At 38.6% G+C, this 18868-nt stretch overlaps 1 protein-coding gene across 3 annotated transcripts in view; it reads right to left on the bottom strand.

Annotated features, from left to right (window-relative positions):
- CWF19L2 (CWF19 like cell cycle control factor 2) overlaps positions 1 to 18868 on the bottom strand; it is a 154698-nt gene that overhangs the window by 108734 nt on the left and 27096 nt on the right. The gene's annotated exons all lie outside the window — the stretch shown is intronic.

Below are 18868 nucleotides of genomic sequence, written 5' to 3'. Positions count from 1 at the left end.
CAGAGCAGAAAGAAATGAAACAGAAATGAAGAAAACAATAGCAAAAATCATTGAAACTAAAAGCTGGTTCTTTGGGAAGGTGAACAAAATTGATAAACCTTAGCCAGACCCATCAAGAAAAAAAGAGAGAGGACTCAAATCAATAAAATTAAAAAAAAAAAAAAAAAAAAACAGAGAAATTACAACTGACACCACAGAAATGCAAAGGATCAGAAGAGATTACTGTAAGCAACTATAGGTCAACAAAATGGACAATCTAGAAAAAATGAACAAGTTCTTAGAAAGATACAACCTTCCAAGACAGAACCATGAAGAAACAAAATATGAACAGATCAATCGAAAGAATCGAAACTGAAACTGTGGCAAACTCTATCCAACATTTAGAGAAGAGACAAAAGTGACTCTTCTGAAACTCTTTCAGAAAATTAGAGGAAGGAACACTCCCAAACTCACCTAAAGGCCACCATCACTCTGATACCAAAACCAAAGATCTCACACAAAAAAACGAAATTACATGTCAATATCCCTGATGAACACAGAAGCAAAAATCCTCAACAAACTGCTGGCAAACATAATCCAACAGTACATTACAAGGATAATATATCATGATCAAGTGGGATTTATCCCAGAGATGTTAAGGGATAACTCAATATATACAAATCAGTCAATATGATACATCATATTAATAAGCTTAAGAATAAAAACCACATGGTTATCTCGATAGATGCAAAACAAATTTTTAACAAAATTCAACACACTTCTATGATTAAGGGAAAAAAACCTCTCCAGAAAGTGGGCTTAGAGGTAACCTACCTCAAAATAATAAAGGCCATATAGGACAAACCTACAGATAACATCATACTCAGAGGTGAAAAGTGGAAAGCATTTTCAGTAAGATCAGGAACTTGTACAACAAGTATGTTCACTTTACAACGTTTATTCAACATAGTATTAAAAGTCCTGGCTACAGCTATCAAAGAAAAAGAAATAAAAGAAATTGAAATTGAAAAGCTTCAATACTCTGGTCACCTGATGCAAAGGGCTGACTCGTTAGAAAAGACCCTGATGCTGGGAAAGATTGAAGGCAGGAGGAGAAGGGTATGACAGAGGATGAGATGGTTGGATGGCATCACTGACTCAATGGTCATGAGTTTGAGCAAGCCCTGGGAGATGGTATAGGACAGGGAAGGCTGGCATGCTACAGTCCACGGGGTTGCAAAGAGTCGGATATGACTGAATGACTGAACTGAACTGAAATTGGAAAAGAAGTAAAATTTACTGTTTGCAGATGACATGGTACTATGCAAAGAAAATTCTAAAAGATGCCACCAGATAACTACTAGAACTAATTAATTTACTAGAATTTGGTAAAGATGCAGGATACAAAATTACTGCACAGAAATCCCTTGTGTGCATACCTATACACTAACAAAGATTAGAAAGAGAAATTAAGGAAACAATCTCATTTACCGCCACAAAAAAGTAATAGAATACCTAGGAATAAGCCAACCTAAAAAGGTAAAAGACCTATACTGAGCAACTACAAGATACTGATGAAAGAAATAAAAGATGACTCAGACAGAGAGATACACCATGTTTCTGGTGTACGGACTGGAAGAATCAATATTGTGAAAATGACTATATCACCAATCTACAGGTTCAATGCAATCCTTATTAAACTACCAATGGCATTTTTCACATATCTATAACAAAAAATTGTACAATTTGCATGCAAAGAAAAGAGATCACAAACAGCCAACACAACCTTGAGAAAGAAAAATGGAGCTAGAGGGATCGGGCTATACTGTAGGCTGACTTCAGACCTGACTGACGTCAGACCACACTACAAAGCTACAGTCATCACAGCAGTGTGGTACTGGCACAGAAACAGGCATACAGACCAATGGAACAGGACAAAAAGCCCAGAGGTAAACCCACCCACCTATGGTCATCCAATCTATGACAAAGGAAACAGGAATATACGACAATGGAAAGACAGTCTTTTCAAAAACTGGCACTGGGAAAACTGAACAGCTACCTGCAAGAGAAAGAACCTAGAACACACCCTAACGCCATACAGAGAAGGAAACTTAAACAGATTAAAGACCTAAATGTAAGGTCAATACTAGAAACCTTTTAGAGGGAACCACAGGGAGAACACACTCTGACAAAAATTGCAGCGATATCTTTTTCAATTCATCTCCTACAATAATGAAAATAAAAACAAAAATAAATTAATTGGCCTAATTAAACTTCAAAGATTTTGCACAGCAAAGGGAACCATGAACAAAACAAAAAGAAAAATCTCAGGATGGGAAATGATATATGCAAATGAGGCAACCAACAATGGATTAATCTCCAAAATATACAAACTTCTTGTGCAGCTCAATATAAAAAAAATTCCAATCAAAAAAGAGTGGAAAACTTAAGCAGATATTTCTCCATAGGAAACCTTCAGATTGTTAAAAAGCACATAAAATGATGCTCAACATTTCTCATTATTAGAAAAACCAAAACTACAATGAGGTATCACCTCATCCTGGTCAGAATGGTCATCACCAAAAAATCCACAAACAAACAAAAGAATTAAAAATAAAACAAAAAAGAAAACCTAATAAACAAACGAAAAAAAAAAATAAAACAGAAGAATAAAATTTTTTTAAAAATCCACAAATAATAAATGCTGGAAAGGATTCAGAGAACAGGGAACTTTCTTGCACTGTTGGTGGGAATTCAGAGAACAGAGAACAGGGAATTCAGAGAACAGAGAACTTTCTTGCACTGTTGGTGGGAATGTAAATTGATACAGCCACAGTGGAGAATCGTATGGCGGTTTCTTAAAAACGAAAAATGGAACTACCATACGACCCAGCAATCTCACTATGGGGCATATATCTTGAGAAAACCATAATTCAAAAAGAAACATGTACCCTGATGTTCACTGTAGCACTATTTACAACAGCCAGGACGTGGAAACAACCTGAATGACCACCAACAGACGAATGGATAAAGAAGATGTGGTGTATGTACACAATGAAATATTACTCAGCCAGGAAACTGGTTCATTTGTAGAGATGAGGCTGTGTCTAAAGTCTATCACACAGACTGAAGTCAGAAAAACAAATATCGTAAATTAGCACATACATGTGGAATATAGAAAAATGGTGCAGGTGAACCTACCTGCAGGGCAGGAACAGAAACACAGAAGGACAGAAAGGACACGTGGCCACGCAGGGGAAGGGGAAGCTGGGATGAATTGGAGATTAGGTTCGATATAAATACACTACCATACGTAAAACTGATAGATAGTGGGAACTTTCTGCATAGCACAGGGAGCTTAGCTCAGTGCTCTGTGATGACCTACCTGGATGGGATGGAGACAGGGAAGTTCAAGAGGGAGGTAATATATCTGTAAATATAGCTGATTCACTTCATTTTAGAAAGAAACTAACACATTGGAAAGCAATCATACTCCAGTTAAAAAACAGAAGGGCTTCCCTGGTGGCTCAGTGGTAAAGAATCCACCTGCCAATGAAGGAGACATGGGTTCGATCCCTAATCCGGAAAGATCTCACCTAACGCAGAGCAATTAAGCCCATGTGTCACACAACTGAGCGTGTGTTCCACAGCCTGGACACGCAACCACTGAGTCCACATGCCACAACTACTGCAGTCCACGCACCACGCCAGTGGTCCACAAGAGAAGCTGTGCACTGCAACTAGAGAGGAGCCCCCATCACAACCAGAAAAAGTCCACAACATGGCAACAGAGGCCCAGTGAAGCCGAAAATAAAAAACTCAGATTATTAACAAAAAGGAAGGAGTAACAAGGTCTGTTTGATTCGTTTTTTGGCCTGAAATTCCCTATTTCTGGTAGTAGGAATTTCCTTCTACCTCAAGATACAAGGACTGCATCTTTTATGAGATTTATTCCCTGCTTTCAGGAGGGTAGAGAGGAGGGGTCAAAGTGTCCTTCTTGTATCAGCTCTTGACTCAAGTAACTAATTCAAAATAACCGATAATGAATGAACTCCTGAGGTGGGGCTCAGAATGGTGGCACAATAGGAAACAATTAAACACCCTTCAGAGAAACATTGAAAATACATTTGAAAATACACCTACAGGTGTTACTATTCACAGAGAAAGCTACTGAGCACTGACAGAAGACCTCAGACCTCTGAAAAGACAAGGAAAACCTCCACTTAACTGGGCAGGACAAAAGGAAAAAGAAAAAGAAGGAATCGGGCCTGCACCCCAGGGAGAGAACTGAGAAGGAGGAAAGGTTCCCGCACCTTGGAAAGGCTCCTCGCCAGTGAAGAAATTAGACTGGACAGAGGGGGAGGATTTGGAGCCTAAAACCAAGACAGCAGAAACTGGCTTGTGGAAGGCACCACCAGCCTACACTCCTCAACGTGAGATGCTCCTCTGTCAGTAAGGATGGGGGTCAAGTGCTAAGTAAAGCTCAGTCCCACGGACAGGACAAAGGTTAGGTGCAGAAACAGCCTGAGGAGTTCAGGCCATGGCAACTGATGGTATACTAGGAAGAAGTCTGGACTCACCAAAGAGGCAAGACACCCTCACTGGAAGAGGCAGGAAGAGAGAAGCGGGATCATCATAAAAGCTTCTTCCCCTGTGAGCACTCCCAAGCAACAGGACTTCACCTGCAAGAGCTCCTTGGGTGGGTGTGACTCACCACCGCTGCCATCCTGGGCTCCAGAGGAGGGCATGACTACCTCTTTCAGGCCCACAGGCAGACACCAGGCCCTGCCCATGCTGACCTGGAAGGGCGCAGACAGCTTCCAAAACTAGAAACCCCACTGGCTGACACAGAGGGGCTAGACTGAGCTATTGGCAATACACCAGTGGGCCCCACGACCTGCCTCCGCTGACCTGGAGGGGCACAGACACTCCAGCCACTTGGAGCTCCCCCAGAGGGCCCGGGACTTGCCCAGGCTGTCCCGGGAGGGCACAGACAGCTCCCAAACCAGAGGTCCTGCCAGGAAGTCACAGAACCTGCCCCTGCGGACACAGAAAAGCAGAGAGATCCAGCCACTAGCAGTTCCACCAGGGGCCCTAGGACTCACCCTGCTGACCTGAAAAGCGTGGCCAGCTTCCAAAACGAAAATTTCCACAGGCAGGTCACAGGATCCACCCCTGCTGGGCTGGAGGGGCACAAACAGCTTTACCTACCAGGAATTCTGCTGGGGGTGGGGGGCACAGGATCGACCCCAGCTGACCCGGAGGGGCACGAGCCAGCCACTGGAATTCCACCAGCAGGCCCCATGACCTGCCCAGGCTGTTCTGTGAAGGTGCATGCAGCTTCCACACCTGGGAAATGTCAGCGCTTGCTGACACCCACCCAACTGTCCAAGGGGTATAGACAGATCTCTCTACTATGTAATCCGTCACTGGGTACCAGGACCTCCCGCTCTGTCCCAGCACGGCATGGACAGCTTTCAGAACTGGGAAACCCGTCAGTGGAGGTCAGAACCCACTGTGCTGTCCTGGGAGAGCAGGGAAAGTTCCTGTTACTAGAAGTCCACCAGTGGGTGCCGGAACCGGCCCTGCTATCCCAGGAGGGTGCTGGTAACTAGCCCCCACTAGGAAATCCATTATCAGGACCAAGAGTTGCCCTGTTGTCCTGGGAGCACACAGAAAACCCTCATTACTAGGAAATTTTTTAGTGGGTCCAGGGATCCACCTCACTCTTCCAGAAGGGCACAGATAGCATCCCCCCCCACACACACACACACTAGGAAATTCACTCAGAGGAGAGGCTGAAAACCACAGCTAAGTCCCAGGAGCTATGTAAGTAAAAAAGATGGGTTGAAATCTTTCCTCAAGGCTGTGCAAACTGCAGGGTTACACCTCCAGCGACAGCTTCGTAAATTCAGCCCCTGTGAAACACCCAAAAGGACAACACATACTTTGCAACTGGGATGAGTCTGCTATAGCAGCTGTGAGCGCTGTGAACAGGTACACGTGAGGACAGGGACAAACCAGAGTGCGAGCTGCCTCCACAGCTCACACAGCGTGACCAGGCGAATGACTACTGCAACACGGACACCTAGCTTCAGTGGCCCTGTGCTGCAGGCCACGTGAAAACACCACCTGAGAGACACCAGGGCCAACTGCAGGCATACTCACAGTTACGGTGGGACCCAGAGCAGCACCCACAATGGTACCCCTTGTGAGCACACAAAACATCCAAAAGGGGACACAACCGAGTACATTCACAGGTGAATAGCTCCAAAAGAGTGAAACTCAGTGGCTTCCCTACCAGTGGGAGTGCTCTGATCCTAATTACGTCATACAACAGATCGGAATCACAGCTAGGAGACAGATTTGGGAACCTCTACTTTAAAAACCACGGAGGAGACCTTGCCCAGGACAGGGCAGTGACGGCAACAGAGCACACAGGAGGCCGCACTCAACATCTAGGGCAGGCTCCAATCACTGCAGTTCAGTTCAGTTCAGTCACTCAGTCATGTCCAACTCAGACCCCACAGGCTGCAGCACGCCAGGCTTCCCTGTCCATCACCAACTCCCGGAGTTTACTCACACTCATGTCCATCGAGTGGGTGATGCCATCCAGCCATCTCATCCTCTGTCCTTTCTTCTCCTCCTGCCTTCAATCTTTCCCAGCATCAGGATCTTTCCAATAAGTCAGCTCTTTGCATCAGGTGGCCAAAGTACTGGAGTTTCAGCTCCATCATCAGTCCTCCCAATGAATATTCAGGACTTATATCCTTTAGGGTCGACTGGCTGGGTCTCCTTGCAGTCCAAGGGACTCTCAAGAGTCTTCTCCTACACCACAGATCAAAAGCATCAATTCCTCAGCACTCAACTTTCTTTATAGTCCACTTCTCACATCCATACATGACTGGATGTATGGAAAAACCATAGATTTCACTAGATGTACCTTTTTTGGCAAAGTAATGTCTCTGCTTTTTAATATGCTATCTAGGTTGGTCACAACTTTTCTCCCAAGGAACAAGCGTCTTTTAATTTCATGGCTGCAAGATTAAAAAAAAAAAAAAAATTTCATGGCTGCAGTCACCATCTGCAGTGATTTTGGAGTCCAAAAACGTAAACTGTCACTGTTTCCATTGTTTCCCCATCTATTTGCCATGAAGTGATGGGACTGGCTGCCATGATCTTAGTTTTCTGAATGCTGAGTTTTAAGCCAACATTTTTACTCTCCTCTTTCACTTTCATCAAGAGGCTCTTTAGTTCTTCTTCGATTTCTGCCATAAGGGTGGTGCCATCTGCATATCTGAGGTTATTGATATTCTTCCAGCAATCTTGATTCCAGCTTGTACTTCATCCAACCTGGCATTTCGCATGATGTATTCTGCATAGAAGTTAAATAAACAGGGTGACAATATACAGCCTTTATGCACTCATTTTCTGATTTGGAATCAGTCTGCTGTTCCATGTCCAGTTCTAACTGTTGCTTCTTGACATGCATACAGATTTCTCAGGAAGCAGGTAAGGTGGGCTGGTATTCCAATCTCCTTAAGAATTTTCCAGAGTTTGCTGTGATCCACACAGTCACAGGCTTTGGCATAGTTGATTAAGCAGAAGTAGATGTTTTTCTGGAACACTCTTGCTTTCTGATGATCCAGTGGATGTTGGCAATTTGATCTCTGGTTCCTCTGCCTTTTCTAAATCCATCATGAACATCTGGAAGTTCACAGTTCACATACTGTTGAAGCCTGACTTGGAGAATTTTGAGCATTACTTTACTAGCGTGTGAAATGAATGCAATTGTGTGGTAGTTTGAGCATCCTTTGGCATTGCCTTTCCTTGGGATTTAAATGAAAACTGACCTTTTCCAGTCCCGTGGCCACTGTGGAGTTTTCCAAATTTGCTGGCATATTGAGTGCAGCACCTTTACAGCATAATCTTTTAGGATTTGAAATAGCTCAGTTGGAATTCCATTGCCTCCACTAGTTTTGTTTGTAAGCAATGGTTCCTAAGGCCCACTTGACTTCACATTCCAAGATGCCTGGCTCTAGGTGAGTGAGCACACCATCGGGGTTATCTGGGTCATGAAGATCTTTTATATTTCTGCTTCTGTTAGGTCCATACCATTTCTGTCCATTATTGTGCCCATCTTTCCATGAAATGTTCCCTTGGTATCTCTAATTTTCTTGAAGAGATCTCTAGTCTTTCCCATTCTATTGTTTTCCTCTATTTCTTTGCACTGATCCCTGAGGAAGGCTTTCTTATCTCTCCTTGCTATTCTTTGGAACTCTGCATTCAAATGGGTATATCTTTCCTTTCTTCCTTTGCCTTTTGCTACTCTTCCTTTCTTGGCTATTTGTAAGGCCTCCTCAGACAGCCATTTTGCCTTTCTGCATTTCTTTTTCTTGGGGATGGTCTCAGTTGCTGCCTCCTATATAATGTCATGAACTTCTGTCCATAGTTCTTCAGGCACTCTGTCTATCTGGTCTCATCCCTTGAATCTGTTTATCACTTTCAGTATATAGTAATAAGGGATTTTATTTCGGTCATACCTGAATGGCCTAGTGGTTTTCCCTACTTTCTTCAATTTAAGTCTGAATTTTGCAATAAGGAGTTCATGATCTGAGCCACAGTCGGCTCCCCGTCTTGTTTTTGCTGACTGTACAGAGCTTGTAATCTTTGGCTGCAGAAAATATAATCAGTCTGATTTCAGTATTGACCATCTGGTGATGTCCATGTGTACAGTCTTTCGTGTTGCTGGAAGAGGGTGATTGCTATGACCAGTGTGCTCTCTTGGCAAAACTCTATTAGTCTTTCACCTGCTTCATTTTGTACCCCAAGGCCAAATTTGTTTTTATCTCTTGATTTCCTACTTTTGCATTCCAGTCCCGTATAATGAAAAGGACATCTTTTTTGGGTGTTAGTTCTAGAAGGTCTTGAAGGTCTTCATAGAACCATTCAACTTCAGCTTCTTCAGCATTAGTGGTTGGGGCACAGGCTTGGATTACTCAATATTGAATGGTTTGCCTTGGAAACGAACAGAGTTCATTCTGCTGTTTCCAAGGCAAATCCAACTCATATCAAGAAGATAAAGGTGTAAGTCTCTTGAGAGACCACACCCACCAGGAAGGAAACTCCAGAAGCAAGAGGAACTGCCACTGGAAACCTACAAAAAGGAGACAACAAACAGCAAGCTGGAGAAATGTCTGTTTAGTTCTTTGGCCCATTTTTTGATTGGGTCATTTATTTTTCTGGAATTGAGCTGCAGGAGTTGCTTGTATATTTTTGAGATCAATCCTTTGTCTGTTGCTTCGTTTGCTATTATTTTCTCCCATTCTGAAGGCTGCCTTTTCACCTTGCTTATACTTTCCTTTGTTGTGCAAAAGCTTTTAAGTTTCATTAGGTCCCATTTGTTTATTTTTGCTTTTATTTCCACTATTCTGGGAGGTGGGTCATAGAGGATCCTGCTGTGATTTATGTCAGAGAGTGTTTTGCCTATGTTCTCCTCTAAGAGTTTTATAGTTTCTGGTCTTACATTTAGATCTTGAATCCATTTTGAGTTTATTTTTGTGTATGATGTTAGAAAGTGTTCTAGTTTCATTCTCTTACAAGTGGTTGACCAGTTTTCCCAGCACCACTTGTTTAAAGAGGTTGTCTTTTTTCCATTGTATATCCTTGCCTTCTTTGTTGAAGATAAGGTGTCCATAGGTTCGTGGATTTATCTCTGGGCTTTCTATTCTGTTCCATTGATCTATATTTCTGTCTTTGTGCCAGTACCATACTGTCTTGATGACTGTGGCTTTGTAGTAGAGTCTGAAGTCAGGCAGGTTGATTCCTCCAGTTCCATTCTTCTCCTCAAGGTTACTTTGGCTACATATACACCATGGAATATTACTCAGCCATTAAAAAGAATTCATTTGAATCAGTTCTAATGAGATGGATGAAACTGGAGCCCGTTATACAGAGTGAAGTAAGCCAGAAAGATAAAGAACATTACAGCATACTAACACATATATATGGAATTTAGAAAGATGGTAATGATAACCCTATATGCAAAACAGAAAAAGAGACACAGATGTACAGAACAGACTTTTGGACTCTGTGGGAGAAGGCGAGGGTGGGATGTTTCGAGAGAACAGCATTGAAACATGTATATTATCTATGGTGAAACAGATCACCAGTCCAGGTTGGGTGCATGAGACAAGTGCTCAGGCCTGGTTCACTGGGAAGACCCAGAGGGATCGGGTAGAGAGGGAGGTGGGAGGGGGGATCGGGATGGGGAATACATGTAACTCCATGGCTGATTCCTGTCAATGTATGACAAAACCCACTACAATATTGTAAAGTAATTAGCCTCCAACTAATAAAAATAAATGGAAAAAAAAAAAACCAGCAAGCTGGAAAAAACGAGATGACAAAGGAATGTGTTGAGATGAAGTAGCAAGACAGAAACCTCTGAGAACAACTAAATAAAGAAGAGAGAAGCAATTTATCCAAAAAATAATTCAAAGCAATGAAAGGGAAGGTGGTCCAAGATCTCAGAAACAGCATGGAGGCAAGGATCAAGAAGATACAAGAAAATTTTAATGTAAAGACTAAACAGAAAATGAATAAGACAATAACTGAAATGAAAAATCCGCTAGAAGGAATCAACTGCAGAATAACTAAGGCAGAAGAAGAGATGAGTAACCCAGAAGACAGAATATTGGAAATCTCTGGCACAAAACAGAATACAGAAAAGAGAATGAAAAGAAGATGCTCTCAAGAGTCCTCTGAAACAACATTAAATACACTGAAATTCACATAAAATAGGAACCAACAGAAGAAACAGAGACAGGACCTGAGAAAATACCTGAATATATCAGTCAAAAACTTCCCCTACATGGGAAAGGAAACTGTCACCCATGTCCAGGAAATGTAGAGAGTCCCATACAGCACAAACCCATGAAGCAACACAAGACACATATTAATCAAACTAACAAAAGTTAAATACAAAGAAAAAAATGTTAAAAGCAACAAATAACATACAAGGGAATCCCCATAAGGTTATCAGTTGATTTTTCAGGAGAAATTCTGCAGGAAACAATAGACTGATAGGATATATTTAAAGTGATGAAAGGAAAAAATCTACAACCAATAATATTCTATCCAGCAAGAGTCTCATTCACACTTGATAAGAAAAATCAAAAGCTTTATAGATAAGCAAAAACTAAGAAAATAAAGCAACACCAAACCAGCTTTACAACAACTGCTAAAGGGACTTCACTAGGCAAGAAACATAAGAGAACAAATGAGAAAGGGAAGAAAAAAGACCTACAAAAACAAATTCAAAACAATTAAGACAATGGCAGGAAGAACATACATATCAAAAATTACCTTAAAGGTAAATGGATTAAATGTTCCAACCAAAAGACACAGCTGAATGGACACAAAAACAAAATCTGTATATAACCTGTCTAAAAGAGACACACTTCAGACCTATAGACACATACAAATGGAAAGTGAGGGAATGGCAAAAGGTAATCTGTGCAAATGGAAATCAAAAGAAAGCTGGAGGAGGAATAGTCATATCAGACAAAATAGACTGTGAAATGAAGACTGTTTACATGAGATAAGGAAGGACAGTACATAATGATCAAGTGATCAATCCAGGAAGAAGATATAACAGTTGTAAATAGTTATGCATCTGACACCTTAATACATAAGGCAAATGCTAACAGCCATAAAAGGGGAAATCAACAGTAGCACAATAATAGTGGGGGACTTCAATATCCCAGTTACACTAATGAACAGGTCATCCAGACTGAAAATTAATATGGAAACAAAAGCCTTAAATGACATATCAGACCAGATAGTTTTAATTGATATTTACAGGATATTCTATCCAAAAGCAGCAGAATATACCTTCTTCTCAAGTGCATATGGAACATTCTCCAGGATAGACCATAGCTTGGGTCACAAATCAAGCCTTGGTAAAATTAAGAAAACTGAAACCATATCAAGCATCCTTTCCAACCTCAATGCTATGAAATTAGAAATCAATTACAGGAGGGGAAAAAACTGTAAAACACACAAACACATAGACGCTAAACAATATGCTACTGCATAACCAATGGATCACAGAAGAAATCAAAGACGAAACCAAAAAACCAAGAAACAAATGACAACGAAAGCATGATAGTCAAAATCTATGGGATGCAACAAAAGCAGTTCTAAGAAGGAACTTATAGCAATAAAATCTCACCTAAAGGGGCAAGAAAAAAATCTCAAACAACCTAAACTTATATTTGAAGCTACCAGAGAAAGAACAAACAAAACCCACAGTTAGTAGAAAGAAATCATAAAGATCATAATAAAAATTATTGAAACAGAAACAAAGAAAAGAATAGCAAAGAACAATGAAATAAAAAGTTGGGATCTTTGAGAAGATAGATAAAACTGATAAACCTTCATTGAGACTCATCAAGAAAAAAAGTGAGAGGACTCAAATCAGTAAAATTAGAAATGAAAAGTGAAGTTACAGCTGACACTGCAGAAATACAAAGAATACTACAACAACTGCAAGCCAATAAAATGGACAACATGGAAGAAATGGACAAATTTTAATTTAAAAAGGTACAACCATCCAAGACTGAATCAGTAAGAAATAGAATTATAAACAGAAGATTCACAAGTAATGAAATTGAAACTGTGATTAAAAATCTTCCAACAAATAAAAACCCAAGACCAGATGGTTTCACAGTGAATTCTACCCAATATTTAGAAAAGAGTAAACACTTATTGATGTCAAATTTTCTGAAAAAAATTGAAGAGGAAGGAACATTCCCAACCTCATTCTACAAGATAACCACCACTCTAATAAAATAAAAAGATATTAATAGAATAACAAAAGAAAATTACAGGTCAATATCATTGATGAATACAGACACAAAATCCTCAACAAAATACTAGCAAACAGAATCCAACAACACATTAAAAGCAGCATACACCATGATCAATTAGGATGTATCCCAGGGATGTAAGAATTCTTCAATATACACAAATCAATCAGGGGGGTATACTACATCAACAAATTGAAGAATAAAAACCCTATGATCATCTGAATAGATGAAGAAAAACTTATGACAAAATTCAACATTCATTTATGATAAAAAAAAAAACTCTCCAGAAAGTGTGCACAGATGGAATCTACCTCAACATTATAAAGGTCATGTATGATAAACTCACAGCAAACATCATTCTCAATGGTAAAAAACTAAAATCATTTCTTCTAAGGTCAGGAACAATATAAGGATGTTTCCTCTCTACACTATTACTGAAAATAGTGTTGGATGTCCTAGCCACAGCAATCAGAGAAGAAAAAGAAATAAAAGGAAATCAAATTGGGAAAAAAACAAGCAAAACTCACTATTTGCAGATGATATGATACTATACATAGAAAATCCTACAGATATTACTAGAAACCTAAAAGAGTTAATCAGTGAATCTGGTAAACCTGAAGGATACAAAACTGACACACAGAAATCTCTTGTACTCCTATACATTAACAATGAAAGATCAGAAAGAGAAATTAAGATAAGTATACCATTTACCATTGCAACACAATAAATATGATACCTAGGAATAAACCTACCTACAGAGGCAAAAGGCCTGTACTCAGAAAACTATAAGGTATTGATGAAATAAATCAAAAAGGACACAAACAGATGGAATAATATATGATGGTCTTTGAATGGTTGGACTAATATTGTGAAAATGACTATACTACCCAAAGCAATCTACAGATTCAATGCAATCTCTATCAAATAACCAATGACATTTTTCACAAGATTAGAATGAAAACTTTCACAATTTGTATGGAAACACAAATGACTCTAAAAAGTCAAAGCAATCTCGAGAAAGAAAAATGGAGCTGGAAGAATCAGGCTCCCTGACTTCAGTCTATACAACAAAGCTACAGTCATCAACACAATACAATACTGGCACAAAAACAGAAATAGAAATAGAAATAGAAAGCCTAAAGATAAACCCTCACACCTACAGTCACCAAATCTATGACAAAGGAGGCAAGAACATACAATGGACAAAAGACAGTCTCTTTAATAAGTGGTACTGGGAAAACTGGACAGCTACCTATAAAAGAATGAAATTAGAATACTCCCTAACATCACACATAAAAGTAAACTAAAAATGGATCAAAGACCTAAATGTGAGGTTGAACACTATAAAACTCTTAAAGAGGAAAACACAGGTAGAAGACTCCTTGACATAAACTGCAGCGGAGTCTTTTTTGATCCACCTCCAACAGAAATGAAAATTAAAACAAAAATAAACAAGTGGGATCTAACTAAACTTCAAAACTTTTACACAGTAAAGGAAACCATAAACAAAACACAGAGATCCCTCAGAATGGGAGAAAATATTTGCAAACAAAGCAACTGACAAAGGATTAATCTCCAAAATATACAAACTCCTCATGTAGCACAATATCAAAAAAATAAACTCAATGGATAAATGGGTGAAAGATCTAAATAGATAATTCTCCAAAGACATACAGATGGCCAAAAAGCACATGAAAAGATGCTCAACAGCTCTCATTATTAGAGAAATGCAAATCCAAACTACTACCTCACACCAGTCAGAATGGCGATCATCAAAAAATCTTCAAACACTGTATCAATGTAAATTGATACAGTCACTATGGAAAACAGTATGGAGGTTCCTGTAAGAAAAATAAAAAAGAGAACTACCATATGACACAGCAATCCCTCTCCTGGACATATATCTTGAGAAAACCATAATTAAGAAGCACACAGTTACCCCAATACTCACTGCAGCACTACTTACAACAGTCAGGACATGTACATAACCTAAACGTCCAATGACAGATGAATGGATAAAGAAGATATGGTACTTATATGCAATGGATGGAATATAACTCAGCCATAAAAAGGAATGAAATAGTGCCATTTGCAGAGACGCAGACAGACCTAGAGACTGTCAAAGGTGAAATAAGTCAGAAAGAGAAAAATATCACTTATATGTGGAATCTCCCAGAGAAGGAAACGGCAACCCACTTCAGAATTCTTGCCTGGAGAATTCCATGGACAGAGGAGCCTGGCAGGCTACAGTCCATGGAGTCACAAAAGGTTGGACACAACTGTGCAACTATCCCTCATATGTGAAATCTAGAAAAATGGTACAGATGAGCTTATCTGCAAAGGAGAAACAGAGATACAAATGTGGAGAACAAACAATGGATACCAAGGGGGAAGCGAGGGTGGGAAGAACTGGGAGAGTGGGACTGACATATACACACGGATATGTGTAAGAACAGGAGAGCCTACTGCACAGCACAAGGAGCTCTACTCAATCCTCTGTGGCTACATTTTCTCCCCATTTTCTTCTAAATGGGAAGAAAATCTAAAAAAGAGCAGATATATGTATACATGCAACTGATTCACTGTGCTGGACAGCAAAAACTAACACAACAGTGTAACGCAACTATACTCTAATAAAAAACAAAATAAAAGGAAAAAAATCAATCATAAAGCAGCTACACTCTAATAAAAATTCATTAAAAAATAATAATAATCAAAATGCAATTTGAGGCCCATACCCCTGGCCCCAACAGCAATAGTAAAATATTTTTAACAAGAGAATTCATGAATTTAATATTTAAAAATCAAACAAAAATATCAATTTGCAGTAGCATCTATCAAAAAATTAAACCCAACATGTATTTTGTGAATATTTACTATGAATAAGAAAATCACACAGAAGGAAATCAAAACATAATAAGGAGGTGAAACAGGGGTGAATGGGGTATCAGCTTATTAAAAATATAACTTTTATAAACAAACAAAAAAAATCATGAATAAGGCATGGTTCCTGTCTTCTCTCTGAGATAAATATATACCAAATAATTACAGTAAATTCATTGGTATGTACATGCATGCTAAGTCACTTCAGTCATGTCCAACTGTTTGCAACCCTATGCACTATAGCCCACCAGGTTCCTCTCTTCATGGGATCCTCCAGGTAAGAAAACTGGAGTGAGTTGCCATGCCCTCTACCAGGGATTATCCATGAAGCACTTAATATTGACTATATCCGAAGGCTGTTTTTTTATAAGTCAAAAATTAGGAGGCTGAGCATATGCTTCTAAAATTAAAAGCTGAATTGTTATAAGCAGAATACAATCAAGTGAATCTGGGCTACATCCTCATTTTTCTCAGAAGACAGAATAATACGAAAATAGCAATAAACTTAGTACCAGGAGATCTAAATTTTAGTCTTGTTGTTATTACTAAATAGTTGTAAGATCTTAAGCAAGTCATTAATGCCTTTAAACTCTGTCCATCTGTAAAATAAGGCAGTTGATTTAAATTAACTTTTAAATTTTTTCTCTAAAGGTTCTATAAGAGAAAGCCAAAAAATGAAGAGGGAAAAGTCTATGCAATGAAAAAAATACAGAGATTTAAAGCAAGAATTCTCACTAACTACACGGTAATAATCTTCTAATGAAAATTTAGAGTAACTAACCCTATATTAGAATTAGAAAGAAAAGCTGCATTCTAGTGCTACTCACATGACTATAGGCAAATAACTTGACCAATTTCAGTCTTAGTTTCCTGAAAATTAGATAAACTATAATCAATTGGGACATCTACTTTGTTACTCTCGCATGGCTGCTATTGAAAATAAGCTAATACAAAAATGTTCCATGTAAACTTAAAAATTGTACAAATGTTCCCATTACTAAAACATGACTGAAGATAATTTTGCATGGACAATGAAAACATGCTTACTTTTTCACTTAACTTTCTCTAAGGAAAAAAATATCAAGAGTAACATTAATTATTGTGTATGTGGCACTTCAATCATCACACACACAAAAAATCTGTTGATAAAATCTTCCTAAAACATGTCATCATAAGGACAATTATTTGACATCATCATTATTATTTACTATGTTCTAGATACTGTGATAAAAGATTTTTCTCATTTAATTCTCACAATAACCATATAAGACGTGGAATTACCATTACTCCCTACTATGTTTAAACTGGGCTCACAGAGGTCAGGAAACATTCCCCAAATTACAGAACGAATAAGCAGAAATGCCAAAATTCTAACCTCAAGAAGTCAAACTCCAAAGTCTTAAGTCCTTCGATATAAACACCAGCTCTACATACATTCTTAATACTACTTTATAGTATTAATACTCTCAGGTGTCTCATAGTTTCAACTCTACCACTGGTTTAAAGAGAATGACTACACTATCTGCATACGGGAAAAAAAAAACCTGTAGATCCTTTTTAAAGCTTAATTTCAACTCTGGGATATGAATGTCTGACAGACATTCGGAGCTTTCTGCCATTCTTCCTCCTAAATAAATATGAGAGGGAAATGGTGAGAGCGTGATGTGAAAGGAAGCAGAGACAGGCTCTCTAAAGCCTTTATGTAAGGCAATTTTTCTCTTAGTGCCTTTGATTCCACTGGTTCAGCCAGCTGAAAGATACTACTTAGGGTAGAACTATGGGTCTTCAATCAGTGAAGAACCTGCTGACTACATATACTCAAAGACAGGATTTATCAATTTTAAGTCTTTCCCATAGATGAACTTATTGACTGTCCTGTGAACATAGGGATGGTAAAGGCTTTGTTCAGTCCTACATAATGGTTCACTGAGAAAACTTATGATCCTCAAACTCTTAAATTTCTAAAAATCAGTATTTCAAAGACACCTTTATATGACTACAGTTATTATTATATAGCCCAGCGGAGATATTTCTGCCCATGCTGAAAGGTAATAAAGAAAATGCTATAATTACTAATAACGTCAATACAAAATAAAAAGGAACCTATAAGGTGGCTCCAGGGACATCTCTGATAAAATACAAAGGAACATGGCAAATGGCCAAAATAAAAATACACTGTGTATAAAAAGAAGGAGAATATTCTGAGAAATCACTAAGATGAAAAGATAACAGTTTATAATATTACTATGTGTATACTTGGTTAACTGTAATTAATTAAACTTTTCATTGAGTTGTCAATGTAACACTTAATTGGCATATAAGTACTTTTTAAATTATGTGTGATTGGCTTAAGTATTTTCTCTCCATCTGCTGGAAAGCAACAGCAGTATCCTAAGGTCAACACAAATTTATACATGGTGGCAAAGTAAAAATTTCTGAAGATATGAAGTCACATATTTAATATTTATACATAATTTTCATGAAACTTTACAATGTTAATACTTCATACATTTTGTAAAGGGATTCCCAGGTGGTGTAGTGCTAAAGAACCCGCTTGCCAATGCAAGAGGCAAAAGAAAGGCGGGTTTGATCCCTAGGTTGGGAAGATTCCTGGAGGAAATGGCAACCCACCCCAGTATCCTTGCCTGGAAAATTCCATGGACAAAGGAGACTACAGGCTATAAACCACGGGGTCACAAAGAGTCAGACACAACTGAGCATGCATACATCACACATAGAATGTAACAAACCACAGCAATATTGTATCTTTACAGAACCATGTTTTTCATTAATCCATTCAAAATATAAACTCAAATATAAAAATATTATCGAGTATAAAAATATTTAATTAATTTGCTACCATATTCAAAATAAAATAATCTTGCCAAGTACTAATAATTTAAATAAGGTCTTAAAAGAATGCAAATGTTTTAATCATTGCTTTCCTATACGTAAACTGAACCTTAAGTAATAATCCATAGATGTTCATAATAGAAAACCATACAAATTTCACATCAAAAAATCAATAAACATCATTGTTTTGCAAATATATAAACAGACACAGATGTTTTCAGACTTGATCAAAATTATAGCATCAAGTAGAAATATTTAAATAAGTAGTGATAAAATTTAGA

Source organism: Cervus elaphus, chromosome 1 (assembly GCF_910594005.1).
Source record: "Cervus elaphus chromosome 1, mCerEla1.1, whole genome shotgun sequence".
In the NCBI taxonomy this organism is placed as follows: domain Eukaryota; kingdom Metazoa; phylum Chordata; class Mammalia; order Artiodactyla; family Cervidae; genus Cervus; species Cervus elaphus.
This window is presented reverse-complemented; position numbering and strand designations above follow the sequence as displayed.